Source organism: Lathyrus oleraceus, chromosome 6 (assembly GCF_024323335.1).
Source record: "Lathyrus oleraceus cultivar Zhongwan6 chromosome 6, CAAS_Psat_ZW6_1.0, whole genome shotgun sequence".
In the NCBI taxonomy this organism is placed as follows: Eukaryota; Viridiplantae; Streptophyta; class Magnoliopsida; order Fabales; family Fabaceae; genus Lathyrus; species Lathyrus oleraceus.
This window is the reverse complement of record NC_066584.1, coordinates 213,590,263-213,609,211: the sequence shown is the minus strand read 5'-3', so window position 1 is coordinate 213,609,211 and position 18,949 is coordinate 213,590,263. Positions and strand designations below refer to the sequence as shown.

The 18,949-nt window shown below is 37.3% G+C and overlaps 1 pseudogene; it reads left to right on the top strand.

Moving 5' to 3' along the window:
• Positions 1 to 294: 294 nt before the first annotated feature.
• LOC127097068 (zeatin O-glucosyltransferase-like) lies at positions 295 to 8,136 on the top strand (annotated as a pseudogene).
• The last annotated feature ends 10,813 nt before the right edge of the window (positions 8,137 to 18,949 follow it).

Sequence of the window (18,949 nt, the reverse complement as noted above, 5' to 3'; positions counted from 1 at the left end):
ACTTCAAATTTTTTCTTTTTTAATAAATTTTTGTCTTTATCAAAATCAGACCAAAATAGATGGATATCTTCTTCATAAATAGGAGACAAATTAAACATAAAAAACAGGAAACAATTATTTAAAACAAGACAAATATAAAGAAATATAAGGGAGATTTTTTTTTTTTTGAAAATATAAAATGAAATACAAGACAAATATTTAAAACAGATAATTAAATCTACTTTAAATTAATGAAAGTTAATCTTAACAATTTGATAAACATATTCAAAATAAAATCATAATTAACATACATCCATACACAACCGTCAAGCAACACTTCGTGTTCATGGTTGGGATCCAAACTCCATTTCAAACATCCATTTTCATCACTTCGAAGTTCCTTCTTTTCTTTCACCTCCTCCCAATCCAAACTCAGAAACCAAATTCCCTTCTCATATGTTTCCTTCTTTTGAAGCTTCTAAACATCTTCGTCAGCCTGTGGCAGAACTCATCAAGTCACTGTCGTATCTTTTCAAAAGGGTTGTCGTGATCCATGACAGTCTTATGGCATCTGTTGTGCAAGATGCTAAAAACATAGCAAATGTTGATAATTACTCGTTTATCTGCACATGTGCTTTTACAGTTTCATACTCACTAGAGAGAATGGAAAAATTTCCACCAGAAAGGCCACATATTATACAAGTTCCTTCTATGGAAGGATGTTTCACAACCCAATTTGTTGAATTCGTTACTGCACAAAGTGAGTTCTCTAAATTCGGTGATGGGAGCATCTACAATACAAGTAGAGCAATTGAAAGTCCTTACTTGGAGTTGATAGAGAAAATTGATTCCAATAAGAAGCTTTGGGCTTTAGGACCCTTTAACCCTTTAACCATTGAGATGAAAGATTCAAAGGGTAGGCACTCATGCATGTAATGGCTTGACAAACAAGAACCAAACTCAGTTATATATGTATCATTTGGAACAACAACAACCTTTAAAGAAGAACAGATTGAACAGATTGCAATTGGGTTGGAGCAAAGCAAGAAAAAGTTCATTTGGGTGTTGAGAGATGCTGATAAAGGAGACATCTTTGACCGAAATGAAGACAAGAGAGATGAACTTGCAAAAGGGTTTGAAGAGAGAGTTGAAGGAATGGGATTAGTTGTTAGAGATTGGGCACCCCAGTTGGAAATTCTAAACCACTCTTCAACAGGAGGGTTTATGAGTCATTGTGGATGGAACTCTAGCTTAGAGAGCATTTCCATGGGGGTGCCAATAGCAGCGTGGCCTATGCATTCTGACCAGCCGAGTAACTGTGCTTTTATAACACAGGTATTAGAAGTAATTCATATTTATTAATTATGTTATTTTCTTAGCCCCTAAGTTTGTTAGAGGGTATTTTAGTATTTTATCCTATTCTAGTAACCCTAGTTTTAGCTTATAAATAGGGTGACAATCATTGTAACTTTTATCATGTTTTTGTAGCCGTCATTCTCTTAATAGACTATTCATCTTTCATTCTACCTTTGCACCAACAATTGGTATCTAGAGCTCCGGTTCAGATTCATTGGGAAACACGGGAAACACGAGTGAACGTGAGGTCTTCTGTGTTTGATTTTGATTCTTAGATTCGTGTTGAATCTTGAACAAAATCTGATCAAAATTTTAATTCTGTGGGTTGGGAAACACTGTGTGAGAAATCTGAGTGTACTGTGCAAGGTAGAAAGATGAACGGAAACGGCAACATGAACACCAAACTTCCAGTATTTTACGGTAAAAACTGGAATCGTTGGATGATCCAAATGCGTGTACTGTTCGGTGCTCAAGATGTTCTAGATCTTGTCACTGATGGTTATGTTCCGGTAGCAGCAGATGCGACGGATGATCAGAAAAACGCGCAGAAGGAAGTAAGGAAGAAGGATCAGAAAGCATTGTTCTTCATTCATCAATGTGTTGATGTAAATGTGTTTGAGAAGATTGCAGATTCAACGACAGCAAAGGCTGCGTGGGACACACTGGTTAGATGTTATGGTGGTGACGCATCAGTGAAGAAGGTGAAGCTTCAGTCCTTGAGAAAGCAATATGAGAATCTCAACATGAAGAATAATGAGAAAGTTTCTGAATACATCTCCAGAGTGATTCTGATCACTAATGAGATGAAAGCGTGTGGAGAAACTCTTTCTGAAGAAACAATCATGGAGAAGGTATTGAGATCCCTTACCTGTCAATTTGATTACATTGTGGTAGCAATAGAACATTCCAAAGATCTGAGCACCATGAGAATTGAAGAGCTGCAGAGCAGTCTAGAAGCGCAAGAGTTGCGTTTAACTGAGAGAACTTCTGAAAGGGAAGTAGAGCAACAAGCTCTGAAAGCAACTTCTGATAGGAGGTATCAGAAGCAGTCAGAAGCCAGGAGAAGATCTGATGGTGGTCAGAAGTCAGAAAGCTCAACCTTTGATAGACAAAAGAATGCTCAGAAGGGAAAAGAGAAGTATGACAAGAAGAAAATCCAATGTTACTGCTGTAAGAAGTTCGGTCATTTTGCTAGAGACTGTTGGTCAAACAAGGAGAGAAAATCAGAAGAAGCAAATATAGCCAGAAGTTCTGATGACGAATCTGTGCTATTGATGGCCTCTGAATCTGATGATATGGATCTGATAGACTGGTGGTATATGGACACTGGCTGTTCAAATCATCTTACTGGAAACAAGAAATGGTTGGTTGACTTTGACTCTGAAAAGAGGACAAAGATCAGATGTGCTGATGACAAATATCTTAATGCAGAAGGTATGGGAAATGTCAGAGTGATTCTGAACAATGGGAAAACAACATTGATTCAGAACGTGTGGTATGTACCTTGTAACACCCCGAATAAAATAAGAGAATTATTTAAATTAAGTTAATAATAATATATTTATTAATTTAATTAAATAAATTGAATTATTGGATTATTATTATTATTATTATTTTGGAATAATAATTATTGGAAAGTATATAAGTTGGAATAAGGAAAAAGAGTTTTCATTTTTGTAAAAGGGTTTTACGTGAAAACTGAGAAGCTGCAGAGAAGAGGAAAAAGGGCAAAGAGGAAGAGCTAGAGAGCAAAGGTTGAGGAACGGAAAAGCTTGAAGCTCGAAGATTTGCCGGATTGTTCAGGTAAGGGGGGTTTATCGTCGTTTGATGGGTATTATAGATTAACATGTCATGGGTAGTGATAGCCGTTGAATTGACCCTAATTGGGATTATGAATGCTGGAAAATTACGTTGGATGAAACTGTATTTAGGCTGTAATTGAATATGTGTTTGGGTTAGTTGTGAATTTCCGAACGTATAGCTTTTTACGGAATTGGAATCGGAGGTCCGGAAGTCCTCCAACGGCGGAAAATGCGGAGAACTCTGCATTCTGCCTTGTGTTAGCGCAGGGACTGCTGTTTTGCCTGCGTTAACCGGTTAACCCAGGGTGTTAACCGGTTAACACTGTTATAATTTGTGAAAATGTGCTGTTTTGCCTGCGTTAACCGGTTAACCCAGGGCGTTAACCGGTTAACACTGTTGCGTTTTGCCAGAAAATGTATTTTTGTCCTGCGTTAACCGGTTAACCCAGGGCGTTAACCGGTTAACACTGTTGGAAATTGGAAAATTCGATATTTCAATGTTGGGAACCTAATTGGTGATTGGCATATTCTCGTTGATTTCGATGAGTAATTTTGTTGAGTTTATGTTATGAAGTGTTGATGTAAATATGTTGATAAGTTGTGTTAAGTTGTTGAAAATACTGAGTTGTAGGCTTGATGAGCCAACGTTGATTATAAGTTGATTATGTTGAAAACATTGTTGTGTTGCTGTTATTATTATGTTGTCGGAATTTAAAGTCGTGTATGCCATGTACATTCATATGCATTAAGTCGGAGCTTTGCTCACACCACGTTGGCCTGGATTGGCAAAAATCGGAGCTTTGCTCACACCACGTTGGCCTGGATTGGCAAAATTTTAAGTTGAAAGTTGAAGGCTTATGCCTTGATGCCCACTAAACTGGCAATGATTTTAAGTTGGGAGTTTTACTCCGAATGGTACCACATGCATGACGAGTCGAGTCTCATTTGAGTTGCATTTTATGTTGTTGTTGAGTTGCAATTTATGTCGTTATTGAGTTGCATTTTACGTTGTTATTGAGTATGATATTTGAGTTGATGTGCCGTTACTGAATGCATGATACGATTAGGATGATTAACGTGTAAATTTACTTAACATAACATGATAATTTATAATGTTTGTTATATCGATTGAGGAACTCACCCTTACAACTATTTTTCAGGTAACGAGCAGTGAGTGAGTAGAAGCTAGTGCCTGGAGTCTAGTGTAGTCTACTTAGTGGGTCGTGCTCTGATAGATGTAACATCGGGACGGGAGGTTTTAATTGTTTTATTGTTGGTTGTTGAACCTTTTACCTGTAAAACGTTATATGTTTTGAATGGTTGGTTGATTTCTATCCGCTGCGAATTTTGCAAACAAAAATGTTAATGTTTATTTTGATTAAATAAAGAGCATGACAGTTTTTATGGTGTGAAATGTTGTGTGACACCCTTGGTGCGTGATTACTCTGATATAAATATTTGTTGTTGTTATTAAATATTTGGGGTATTATAGAAGGGTGTTACATACCTGGCATCAGAAGCAATCTGATGAGTGTGGGACAATTAATTGAGAAAGGTTTTTCAGTTACCATGAAGGACAATCTTCTGAAGCTGTATGACTGCAATCAGAAGTTGATTATGGAGTCAGAACAGGGAAGGAATAGAACATTCAAGGTGAATGTCAGAACTGCAGACTCAGAATGTCTTAGTGCAACAAGTGCTGAGAAGGAGAGTGAGCTATGGCACAGAAGATTTGGTCATTTGAATTTCAGAAGCTTAAAACATTTGAATTCAAAGAAGTTGGTACATGGAATTCCTGCAATTAAGAAGCCTGAAAAGTCATACAAAGTTTGCATGGAAGGAAAACAACCACGATTGCCATTTGCGTCAGAAACTGCTCCAAGAGCAAAACATGCCTTGGGAGTTGTACATTCTGATGTGTGTGGTCCATTTCCAGTAGCATCGATTGGAGGGAATAAATACTTTGTGTTATTTGTTGATGAATTCACAAGAATGACATGGGTATCCCTTATTAAGTTTAAACACGAGGTGTTTGATGAATTCAAGAAGTTCAGAATGAAGGCTGAGAATCAGAGTGGTCAGAAGTTGAAGATTCTTAGAACTGACGGTGGAGGTGAGTATAACTCCAAAGAGTTCCAGAAGTTCTGTGAGGAGAATGGAATTGAGCATGAGGTTACTGCTCCTTATACCCCTCAACACAATGGTCTTGCTGAAAGAAGAAACCGCACTTTGCTTGATATGGTGAGAAGCATGCTAAAGGAGAAGAAGCTTCCTCAGAAGCTCTGGGGAGAAGCTATTGCCACTGCAACGTATGTACTCAACCGATGTCCTACGAAGAAGTTGAAGGAAATAGTTCCAATACAGAAGTGGACTGGAGATAAGCAAAGTGTTAGTCATCTGAAGGTGTTTGGTTCTGTTTGCTATAAACATGTTCCAGAAGCCAGACGACAGAAGCTGAATGATAGAAGCAAAGTGATGATTCTGATAGGGTACCACAGTATAGGTGCATACAAGCTCTATTGTCCAGAAACCAATAAAATTGAATTCAGCAGAGATGTGATTATGAAGGAATCAGAAGTTTGGAATTGGGATAAGTCTCAATCTGATTCTGATGCTAGAACTTCTGAAGAAAGGTCAGAGTTAAGAATTTCTGAAGCTGAAGTAGACTCTGACATTGATTCTGATTCTGATAGTGATTCTGACTCTGGAGAAGACTCAGAAGATGAAGGTGACTCTGATGATTCAGACTCTGATGACCCAGACTCTGATGGTAATCCAGATTCTGGTGGCAATTCAGACTCTGGAAATATGCCAGCCCCTGAAGATGGTCAAAGCTCTGGAGGAAGTCAACCATCTGAAGCTAGAAACTCTGAAGCTCAAGACTCTGAACAAGTTCAGAGACCACAAAGAATCAGAAACATCCCCAGAAGATATGCAGAATTTGACATGCTGCAAGACACTGAAGTAGACTCTGAAGGAGAAGTTATTCAGTGTGCCATGTTAGTAGACTCTGAACCCATAAGTACAGAAGAGGCTCTTAAGCAGAAGCTCTGGCTGAAGGCCATGAAAGAAGAACTTAATGCTATAGAGAGAAACAAGACTTGGAAGCTGACAGAACTTCCAAAAGACAAGAAAGCCATCAGCGTCAGATGGGTTTTCAAGCAGAAGTTAAAGCCAGATGGTTCAATTGGCAAACATAAAGCAAGGTTGGTAGCCAGAGGATTTCTACAGAAACCTGGGTTGGATTACTCTGAAGTGTTTGCACCTGTAGCAAGACATGAAACAATCAGAATGGTGATTGCAATAGCTGCTAACAGGAATTGGCCTCTGATGCATTTAGATGTAAAATCTGCATTTCTGAACGGTCCATTAGAAGAAGAAGTTTACGTGTCACAACCTCCTGGATTTGTGAAAAAGAATCAGGAAGGGATGGTGTACAGATTATACAAAGCTCTATATGGATTGAAACAAGCGCTCAGAGCTTGGAATCAGAAGATTGATTCATTTTTCAAGAAGCAAGGCTTTCAGAAATGTGAGATGGAGTACGGTGTCTATGTTCAGCATACTTCTGAAGGAAATATGACTCTGGTATGTTTATATGTTGATGATATACTGCTGACTGGAAGTTCTGAACAGGAGATAGCCAAGTTCAAGAAAGTTCTGATGAATGAATTCGAAATGACTGATCTAGGCAAAATGACATACTTTCTAGGGATGGAATTCAGATACTCTGAGAAAGGTATTATTTTGCATCAGCTCAAGTATGAATTAGAACTTCTGAAGAGATTTGAACTGAAGAATTGTAAGATTGCTGTCACACCTTCTGATACAAATCAGAAACTGGATTCTGACTCTGATGGAAAGGATGTGGACGCTACAACCTTCAAACAGTTGGTTGGTTCTCTGAGGTATTTGTGCAATACCAGACCTGATATTTGCTATTCAGTTGGGATGGTTAGTAGGTTCATGAGTAAACCTAAGTGGTCCCATTACCAAGCTGCTGTCAGGATTCTGAGGTATATCAAAGGAACTCTGAAGTATGGAGTATTATTTCCTTCTGGAAGAAAGGATGAGTCAGAACTTCTGAGTTATTCAGATTCTGATTGGTGTGGAGACAGAGTTGACAGAAGAAGTACGTCTGGGTACTTATTCAAATTTCTGGGAGGTCCCATTTCTTGGTGTTCCAAGAAGCAACCTGTTGTGACATTGTCAACTTGTGAAGCTGAATACATTGCAGGTGCTGTTACTGCATGCCAAGCTGTGTGGATTCTGAATCTATTGCAGGATCTGAAGATTAAAGTAAACAAACCTCTGAAGCTGATGATTGACAACAAGTCTGCAATTAATCTTGCCAGAAACCCAGTGTTGCATGGGAGAAGCAAGCACATTGAGACCAAGTATCATTTTCTGAGACATCAAGTTTAGAGGGGAGTGTTAGAAATTGTACACTGCAGCACTCAGAAACAGTTGGCAGATGTTCTGACGAAAGCTATCAAGACTGATCAATTCCTCAGATTAAGGGATGGAATTGGTGTTACAAGCTTTGATGGAATATGAATTAAGGGATGGTATTAGAAGTAATTCATATTTATTAATTATATTATTTTCTTAGCCCCTAAGTTTGTTAGAGGGTATTTTAGTATTTTATCCTATTCTAGTAACCCTAGTTTTAGCTTATAAATAGGGTGACAATCATTGTAACTTTTATCATGTTTTTGTAGCCGTCATTCTCTTAATAGACTATTCATCTTTCATTCTACCTTTGCACCAACAACGGGTGTTAAAGGTTGGGTTAGTTGTGAAGGATTGGGATAAAAGAGATGAGTTGGTAACTGGTTCAGATATTGAGAATGCTGTTAGAAGGTTGATGGAAACTAAGGAAGGTGATGAGATGCGAGAGAGAGCAATGAAACTTAAAAATGATATTGGTATGTCCATGGAAGAAGGTGGAGTTTGTCGTATGGAGATGGATTCTTTCATCGCTCATATCACTAGATAGTTTTCTTGTGGATGTTGTTGCAAATTCCTGCTTGAAGATTACATATCAATTAAAAACCTATTATATGATACTTGATTAGCATATGAAATTATGTATGAGTGTGTGTACTATGAGTATTTTGAATATCTTTGTAATATTGGTTAATGTATTATCAACATAATGTATGATGCTAAAGGAAGAAGTTGAACCGACTTTGAGATCCTAAGAAGTAAGAAATTACACATTTTGTAAATATGTATTTTCTGCATTAAAGTGGGACCATGGATCAATTTAAGGTTTGAGTGAATTGGTTCATGGTAGTATGATCTGATTCATGAAGATTCTCTATATTTTTTGTGTTCAAAGTTAGTATGAATTGCTTTATGATTAGTCCAAACCTTTTCAAAGACTTGTTTTGTTTTTTTACGTTCTTGATCTTTCTTGCATTCTTAAGGACCTAATGTGTCAGTATAACTCAGAACCAATTGAATGAAGTTATGATGCTTCCTTGAAGGAACTATTTATTGCATGTGTGTGAATAGTTAAAGGGGAATGCTAACTTGTGCTTTAGGGACCCACGTTAAGAATTAAGTGAAGAAATAATATTTTGGAAATTGTATACTGATTTTAATAAAAATATATAATCAAATTTTTTATTATTCTTCCCGATACAAACTATTTATAAATGTATTTCTTAACTTGTGCTCCCAGGGCACAAGTTAGGATTACCCATAATTAAATTGTGAAGAATCCTTTACATGTCGAGGATGGTGCTTATGATAGAGTAGTCTAGACCAACAAAAGGAAGAGTCTAATAAGCCCATCTATCTTGGGAAATACAATTGAATGGGTATGACCGTGGAGAAATACAATAGAACGGTAAGGTAAAACTACTAACCTTTGGGCATCTTAGGTGGAGAATTCCTAAGTGGATTTGTGGGTGATTCTTTAATATGTCATAAGCTTCTACACAACACATAAGTACCTTGATTGTCGTGTATATTTTTATCGAGTTGAGTTGAGGGGATCTATGAGGACATAGTCAATTTTAATTTTCCATCCATTGATTGGTGGCATATAGTATATCTAGCCTCCCAATACTTCAGAGTCAATCAATGGTCCCCTAGCTAAGGAAGGAAGACTCGGACAAGTATAAACACAGACAAATATGAGTCAATTGAATCATTCTCAAGCCTACTTATGTCAATTGTGGTTGCCAAAGACTCTAGACTCAGTCAAAAACATAATAGAAATGACTAACTAACATTTACGATCACACTCCATAACTGAAGCTCCACTAACTAAAGAAGGTGAAGATCATGGGATGACAAGCATAGAAAGTGATAAGTGTGTATTTTACCTATTTATCACCATTGTTTTCACACACTTATTGGTTTACTTGCACATGAAGTAATATAGGAAACTCAAATTTCTACATCATATGAATATTGTCATGAAATAATATGTTGATCTTATTTTATTATCTTTTTGTGGTACTTTGGATCGAACTCTAGTCTCGACAAAGATAACTTCATGGTTCGATAGAAGTTATGCATGTTGTAGTCGAAGACTTTTCAAGCATGCAAGAGTCGAAGATGTGCGTGTTGTAGTCGAATTATGTTCTAACATGCAATTGTATAAGTTAGCTTGTTGCTTAAGTTAGCTTAATGTTTAAGTTATCTTGCATTCTATAAATAGGCTGCTCTCTCAGGATGTTGAGAGATTATTAAACATTGGTTGTTGTTATTCACTTGTAACCTTTTGCCCTAATTGAAAAAGTGAATAGAAAAACAGCTTTAACCAATTCTTATTCTTGTTATTCTCTTTTCTCTCTCTTTCGTAAAACTAAAAGGGTTTTTTGTGTTTGTTCAATAAACTTAATCTTTCTCATAGTTTTATTCATTTCTGGTGCGATATTTTTCACAACAAACTGGTGCGATGAGCGTGGACAAGATGTTGTCAATAAAGTATGATATTGATAAATTCACGGGTGTGAATGATTTCGGTTTGTGGCGCTTGAAGATGCAAGCCCTGTTGGTTCAGTAAGGTTTGTTAGAAGCGTTGAAAGCATCAGAGAAGATGGATGCTGCCCTAAAAGAGAAGGAGAAGACGACAATGATCGAGAAAGCCCACATGCCATTATATTAAGCCTGGGTGATAAGGTTCTTCTACAGGTCTCAAAGGAGAAGATGACAACAGGTGCATGGAGCAAACTCAAAGAGTTGTAGATGACTAAATCCTTGGTAAATCGTCTATACATGAAGCAGGCTATATATTCATTCAAGATGAGTGAAGACAGAGTCTCGACAGAGCAATTGGATACGTTAAACAAGTTGATTCTTAACCTGGAGAATATTGAGGTTAGCATCGAAGATGAAGATCAAGAGTTGTTATTCTTGTGTTCTTTACCTAAGTTTCATGCTCATTTCAAAGAAACTCTCTTGTATGGAAGAGATTTATTGACCTTTGAAGAAGTTCAATCAACATTGTACTATTAGAATTTGAACGAACGAAAGGAGAACAAATCATTGTCTGTTGGTAAAGGATTGTTCGTTAAAGGGAAATTATTAAAGAAAGATGGCCGGTTTGAGAAGAAGAAGGGTAAAGTCAGCATAAGTCTTATGGTGGTGATGCTCCTGGAATTAAGTCTTACTAATGTAAGAAGGAGGGTCATACAAGAAAGGTGCCATGAATGCGTAAAAGATGATGATGGTAAGGATAATGGGAATGCAACCATTGTTTAAGATGATTTTGAATCGTATGATGTCTTGGTAGTTTCGAGCAGCAATTCTAACAAGGAATGAGTCATGGATTTAGGTTGCACTTGACACATGACTCCAAACAAAGATGTGTTTGAGGAATTATGCGATCAAGATAGTGGATCAGTTCTACTGGGAAAAAAATAAAACTTTCAAAATTGTAGGTATTGGATATGTGAAATTCAAGCTCTATGATGAGTCAATAAGGCTATTGAGTGATGTTAGGTATATACCTAATCTTAAGAGAAATTTTATTTCTCTTGGTGAATTTGACAAGAAAGGATATGTATTCAAGGGAGATCAAGGTATCCTAAGAGTCATGAAGGGGTCGAAGGAAGTCTTGAGACACGTGAAAAAACAAGGCTTGTATACCCTTAAGGCTGAGGTTGTAAATGGATCAACATATTTTGCCTCCATGAAACCTGTATTGAAGACATAATTGTAGCACATGAGATTGGGCCATGTCAGTGAAAGGGTCATGTCGAACTGGGCAAACAAAATCTTCTAGGTGGTGACAAAGTCGAAAAGATAGAGTTCTGTGAACCTTGTGTGTTCGGTAAATCCTGTAGAGTGAAGTTTAACAAAGGCAAACAAAGAACGCATGAATCCATTTATTACATTCACGCTGATCTTTGGGGTCTGCAAGGAATCCTCACACTCAGGTGCGAGGTATTTTTTGTCCATAGTTGATAACTATTCAAGAAAGTTATCGTATTCATCCAGAAGACTAAGGATGAAACTTTTTAGAATTTCAAAACTTGGAAGACTCTGCTAAAAATTAGACTAGCAGGAAGGTCAAGAGGTTGAGAACCGATAATGGCCTTGAGTTTTACAATGAAGCTTATGAAACTTACTATAGTATGTCTGGTATTGCAAGGTACAAGACTACTGCAGGTACTCCTCAGCAAAATGGCTTGTCGAACAATATTGGAAAGGGTTAGATGCATGTTGGTTAGTGCTGGATTAAAGGAGGTGTTTTAGGATGAGGTTGTTGTGATTGCAACATACCTGATAAATAGGTGTCCCTTGACTGGCTTGAGGATGAAGACACCTGAAGAAGGTTGGTCAGGATATCCATCTAATCTCGATAAACATAGAGTATTTGGTTGTTTAGTCTATGCTCACATTAGGCAAGACAAGGTTGAACATAGAGCTCCAAGATGTATGTTTCTTGGATACCCTGAAGAAGTCAAAGCTTATAGGTTGTGGTGCCTAGAGCCAGGTCACATGAGGTGTATCAAAAGTCGAGATGTAGTTTTCAATCAAGCAGAAGTGGCGTTCAAGAAAACTGATGATGTTGGTCTAAATGCAGAGATCTCTGCATAAGAGCTGGAATAAGAAGAGATTCCTGTTGAGGTGGAGAATATTGATGTTGAGTTGCATAACTCATATGAAGTCGAAGAAGAAGCACAATTTATTGATGAAGACAAGGAGAGTTATAATGACTACCTATTAGCAAGTGACAGGTCAATAAGAGTCATATAGCCACCTCAGAGAGTTGATTATACAGATTTCATAGCTTTTGCCTTAATCTCTACAAGTGAGGTTCTTGATGAAGAACCTAAAGATTACAAGGGAGCTGTGAGTAGTTGAAACAAGGCTAAATGGATGAAATCCATGTATGATGAGATTAAATCTCTTCATGATAATCACACTTGGGAGTTGATCGAGAAACCTGCTAGAGCTAGGTTAGTCAACTGTAAGTGGATTTTCAAGTTTAAGGAAGGAATCAAAGGAGTGATGTCGAAAATATTTAAGGCAAGATTGGTTTCTAGGGGGTTCACTCAGAAAGAATGACTTGACTTCAATGATGTGTTGTCACCTGTTATAAAGCATAAATCTATTATAATGTTTTTGTCTTTGGTGGCAAAGTTCAACTTAGAACTTGAACAGATGGATGTGAAGACAACCTTCATGTATGGTGATCTAGAGAAAATAATCCTGATGAGGAAACCTGAAGGGTATGCAGAAAGAGGAAAGGAAGATTATGCTTGCAATTTGAATAGGTCGTTATATATCCTAAAATAATCTCCTCGACAATGGAATTAAGAGATTCGACAAGTTCATGGTGCACATAGATTTCACTATGAGCCAGTTCGACCACTATGTTTACTTCAGATTTTGACCTGAAAGTTCACTTTTTTATTTTGTTGCCTTTTGTGGATGACATCCTCATAGCAAGAAACATTGTCGAGGGTGAAATAAAGGTGAAGGATGAACTCAATAAGGAGTTTGACATGAAGGATTTGAGAGTTGCCTCCATGATTCTTGAGATTGACATCCAGAGAGATAAAAAGCAATCAAGATTATGCTTATCTCAAGAGACATACATGAATAAGATTATCGACAAATTTGATATGTCGAATTCAAAGCCTGTTGTAACACCGACAAATCCTCAATTCAAGTTGTGTATGACTCAAAGTCCTAGTACTGAAATTGAAAGAGCCTATATGAATAACATATCATATGCTAGTATAATAGGTTCTTTGATGTATGTTATGGTATGTACGAGGACATACATATCATACAGAGTGAGTCTTGTAAGCAGGTATATGGCAAATCCTGGGAAGGCTCATTAGCAAGCTCTGAAGTGGATTCTGAGATACATAAAAGGATCCCCGAGTAGGGTCCTGGTTTATGGTAGATCCATGAGTGATGGTGAAGCTGAAGTCGAAGGATTTGTTGACTCTGGCTATGCAGGATGTATGGATACCATAAAATCTCTTTATAGATACGTTTTCACAATGTTTGGCACACCAATTAGTTGGAAAGCTTCTCTTCAGAAGGTTGTTGCCTTATCAAACATTGAAGCCAAATATATTTCCCTCATTGAAGTCGTTAAAGAAGCATTGTGGATTGAATATTTTGTTAAGGAACTGAAACTTCAAGATCAAGTTATCATTATCAATTGTGATAGTCAAAGTACCATACATCTGTCGAAAAATTCAACCTATCATGAGAGAACAAATCACATTGATATTAGGCTTCATTTCGTCAGGGATAAAATAAAAGTGAGAAAGTCAAAGTGACTAAGGTTTTGACATATCACAATGCTACATATATGATCATCAAGTCATTGCCAAGTAGCAAGTTTTTCCACTTTATGTAGTTCATAAAACTTCCTGATGAAATCTAGTTTATTCCCTTTATGTTGTAGAGTTTGTTCCAACGTGGAGATTTATGGTATTTTAGATTAAACTCTAGTCTCAACTGGGATAGCTTCATGGTTTGACAGAATTTGTACATGTTGTAGTCGAAGTTTGTTCAATCACGCAGGAGTCGAGGATGTGTGTGCTATAGTCAAATCATGTTCTAACATGTAGTTGTATAAGTTAGCTTGTAGTCTATAAATAGACTACTTAGGTTGTTGAGAGAGGGTTAAGCGTTGGTTGTTGTTATTCACTGGTAACCTTTTTCCCTAATTAAAAAAGTGAATAGAAAAATGGTTTTAACCAATTCTTGTTCTTCTTCTTCCCTTTCTGCTCTCTTTCGTAAAAATAAAAAGGGTTTATTGTGTTTGTTCAAGAAACTCAATGTTTCTCATGATTTTATTTGTTTCTGGTGCAGAGTTTGTCACAACACTTTTAAATGTCATAGGTTTAAGGATTTCAAAACAGTGAATAAATGATCAAATACCGAGGAAAAATGAGCTAAGGAACCTAAGTCTTAAAGGACAACATCAATCCAAAATAACTAGGAGAAATTATGCTTAACCACTAATACAAATAATACATTTCATGACAAAGATTTCACCTCAGCCAATGAAAATCCGACGTCAAATGACCTAAAACGCGTCATTTTTAAAAATCTGACGTCTTATTCTTCGATTTTGTAGATAACCAACATTATATGTAGCTTAAGGTTTGAGCTTCGATTCCTAGCTCCTAAAAAGTTATGCTTTATTTAGGACAAAAATTTCAACTTTATTTTATAAGTCATCTTATCCCTCAGGTTTTTTAGAAAACCGACATTAAATTTTGATTAATATTTTATTTAATTAAATATAACATAATTTTTACCCCGATTATGTTCTCTCGGTTTTATGAAAATTGAGATGTTAACTCTAAATATTATTTTACTCACTCAACAAAATGTTAAGTTTCATTCACTTTTTACACCTTAACAAATGAAACACCATTCTTCTCCACCTAACGAACTAAAACACCATCTTCTCCAAGGAGGAAGGAAGCTCGAACCTCAAACCAACACTTCTCTTTAACTCTCTCATCTTGTTTCCAGTACGTAAAACTCTCTCCATGTTGTTGTTGTTATTGTCGTTGTTGTTGTTGTTGCCTGGGGGGGCACTCTACCCAAGAAAGGAAATTCATTACTTTGAATTAGAACAATTCGTCTTATAAAAACCTCAAACCCTATGAAATTCAATGTGTAACACCCTTCTAAAATACCCCAAAATTAAATTAAAACATCAAAACATAAATCAGAGTAAATATGCAACTAAGGGTGTCACACAAACACTTCACACCATGTTCCAAAATATCCTGTCATGCTCATTTATTTAATCAAAATAAAACATTTGCATAATACGCAGCGGATAGAAATTAACAACAACATTCAAACTATGTAATACATTACATGTAAAGTTGTTCAACAACCAAATGAAAACGTAGTAAAACATCCCATCCCGATGTTACATCTACCAGAGCATGACCCACTAAGGAACTACATTAGACTCCAAGCACTAGCTTCTACTCAATCACTGCTCGTTACCTGAAAAATAGTTGTAAGGGTGAGTTCCTCAATCGATATAATAAGCATTATAAAACATCATGTAATGCTAAGTAATTTAACACATATCATCACCCTAATCACATCACACATTCGGTAACGGCACATCAATTCAAATATCATACTCAATACCAATACAATTCATGCTCATACTCAATATCAACACAAACACACGTATAATATTGGAATACATCCATTCATATTATACGCCATACATATATTATGCAATGAGACTCCATGCATGCGGTACCGACTATTTGTGAACATATAGTTCACCTCACCGTCCAAATCCAGGCACGCTTACCAAGCCCACTAGTCCCACTCATTTGAGACCTAGTGACTCACTCACTAATTCCTCACCATGGGAATTAGCTACCACCCCAAGGGCCATGCTATGCACGCTAATTCACCTAGCATGCAAACATCAACAACAGTCCAAAATGACTAACTCACTAATTCCTCACCATGGGAATTAGCTACCACCATAAAGGCCACAATATGCATGCTAATCACCTAGAAATGCTAAATCATCAACCACAATTCAAGAATAGACATATGCTCACACTCTAAGCCATAAAACAGTCTATTCACAATTGCACACATAACTGATACATTCACAAGATCATGCATACCATCACACATCATCAGTATTTTATCACATAAGCATATCAGATCATGCCAAAGAACAACCACAGTATTAGCACACTCTACTAATACCTATACTACTCAAAACAACGGGAAATGATCCCTAATATATCGTACATCAGCTAAATCACATTACTCAGCTGAACAACCAAAAACTGCACAACAACAGCACAGAAAAATCACAATCCTGCCCATACGCGTATTTCCTAGTCCCATACGCGTATGGCCCATCTCCTGACCAAAATCCCATACGCGTAACACCATCTCATACGCGTATGCTACGCGTATCACTTCCCCATACGCGTACCAACAGAGACCAAACTACGTTCAAAACATCATCTTCCTCATCCATACGCGTATTGCCTAGTGCCATACGCGTACCAGACCATCTCATACGCGTATTGCCTAGTGCCATACGCGTATGACCAGAAACCAGACTTCCAGATCTGCTATGTCTTTCTCTGCTACGAGATCTATCCAATTCAACCTTCCACAGTCCAATTTTACACATTATTCGTTCATATCCTCTAACACAAATCATACCCTATTCGATTTCACAAAATCTAACATTATTACATCTAATTCCTACGAATTTCCTTCATTTATAATCCAAATTTCGTTCATCCAATATTTCACAATTTTCATCATACATCATTCCAATCAGAGGTAAATCAATGGTTTATCACTACCCAGTACATATTATCCCATAATACCCATTAAACGATGATAAACCCCCCTTACCTGAGTTAATCCGGCGAATCTTGCAGCTTCAAGCTCTTCCTCTCTTCAACCCTTGTTCTATGGTTCTCTTTGCCCTTTTCCACTTTTCTGTCTCCTTTTTCCTTTTTACGTGAAAATAACCCTTTTACCAAATGGGACCTTTTCTAATTCCAACTTTTATTCCAATAAAATAATAACCCAATAATAATAATTCCAATAATAATATTCCAATTATTTAATTAAATTAATAAATATATTATTAACTTAAATTAAATAATTATCTTATTTTATCGGGGTGTTACAACTCTCCCCCACTAAAAGAGTTTTCGTCCTCGAAAACATACCTCAAGCGAATAACTCTGGATAGGACTCTTTCATCTGACTCTCAAGTTCCCAAGTCACATTGCCACCTGCTGGTCCTCCCCAAGCTACCTTCACCAAAGCAATCTCTTTACCCCGCAACTGCTTCAACTCTCGATCCTCAATCCTCATAGGTGATGTTTCAACAGTCAGGTTATCTCTCACCTGGACATCATCTACTTGGACCACATGCGACGGATCATGAATGTACCTCCTCAACTGAGACACATGAAAAACCTCATGCAAATTCGCAAGTGACGGCGGTAAAGCGATACGATAGGCTACTTCCCCTATCCTCTCCAAAATCTGATAAGGACCAATAAATCGAGGTGTCAACTTCTTCGACTTCAAAGCTCGACCAACCCCAGTTATCGGAGTAACACGAAGAAACACATGATCTCCCTCTTGGAACTCAAGTGCCTTCCTCCTCTTGTCGTGATAACTCTTCTGACGACTCTGAGCAATCCTCATCTTCTCCTGAATCATCTTAATCTTTTCCGTAGTCTGTTGAACAATCTCCGGTCCAACCACAACACTCTCACCGGACTCATACCAACATAAAGGTGTCCGACATCTCCTACCATACAAAGCTTCAAACGGTGCCATACCAATGCTCGAATGAAAACTATTGTTGTAGGTAAACTCAATCAAAGGTAAATAACAATCCCAAGCACCTCCTTTTTCCAAAACACACGCCCTCAAAAGATCCTCTAGTGACTGAATCGTCCTCTCAGTCTGACCATCAGTCTGCGGATGATATGCAGAACTCAATCTCAGCTTAGTTCCCAAAGCCCTCTGCAAACCTTCCCAGAACTTAGATGTAAATCTAGGATCTCTGTCCGAAACAATACTCGACGGAATACCATGCAAACTTACAATCTTCTCAATATACAGCTCAGCTAATCTCTCTAACGGATAATCCATTCTGATCGGAATGAAATGAGCCGATTTTGTCAATCTGTCAACAATCACCCAAATAGCTTCAAAATTCTTAATTGTCCTCGGTAAACCAGAAACAAAATCCATACTGATACTATCCCACTTCCACTCTGGAATAGCCAACGGTTGCATTAGCCCAGACGGCTTCTGATGCTCAATCTTCGACTTCTGACAAGTCAAACAAGAATAGACAAAACTTGCAATTTCTCTTTTCATTCCCGGCCACCAAAATAACTTTTTCAAATCATGATACATCTTCGTAGCTCCAGGATGAATACTCAAGCCACTACGATATCCTTCCTCAAGAATACTCTTCTTCAGTTCGGTAACATCCGGAATACACACCCGATTACCAAATTTCAAAACACCATTCTCATCAACTCTGAATTCACCACCTTGACCTTGATTCACTAGAGTCAACTTATCAACCAAAAGCACATCGGATTTCTGACCCTCTCTAATCTCATCCAGAATACCACTCGTTAACTTCAACATTCCCAATTTAACACTATTGTGTGTACTCTCACACACCAAACTCAAGTCTCTAAACTGTTCAATTAAATCCAATTCTTTAACCATTAACATAGACATATGCAATGATTTCCGACTCAATGCATCAGCCACTACGTTTGCTTTACCCGGATGGTAATTCAAACCAAAGTCAT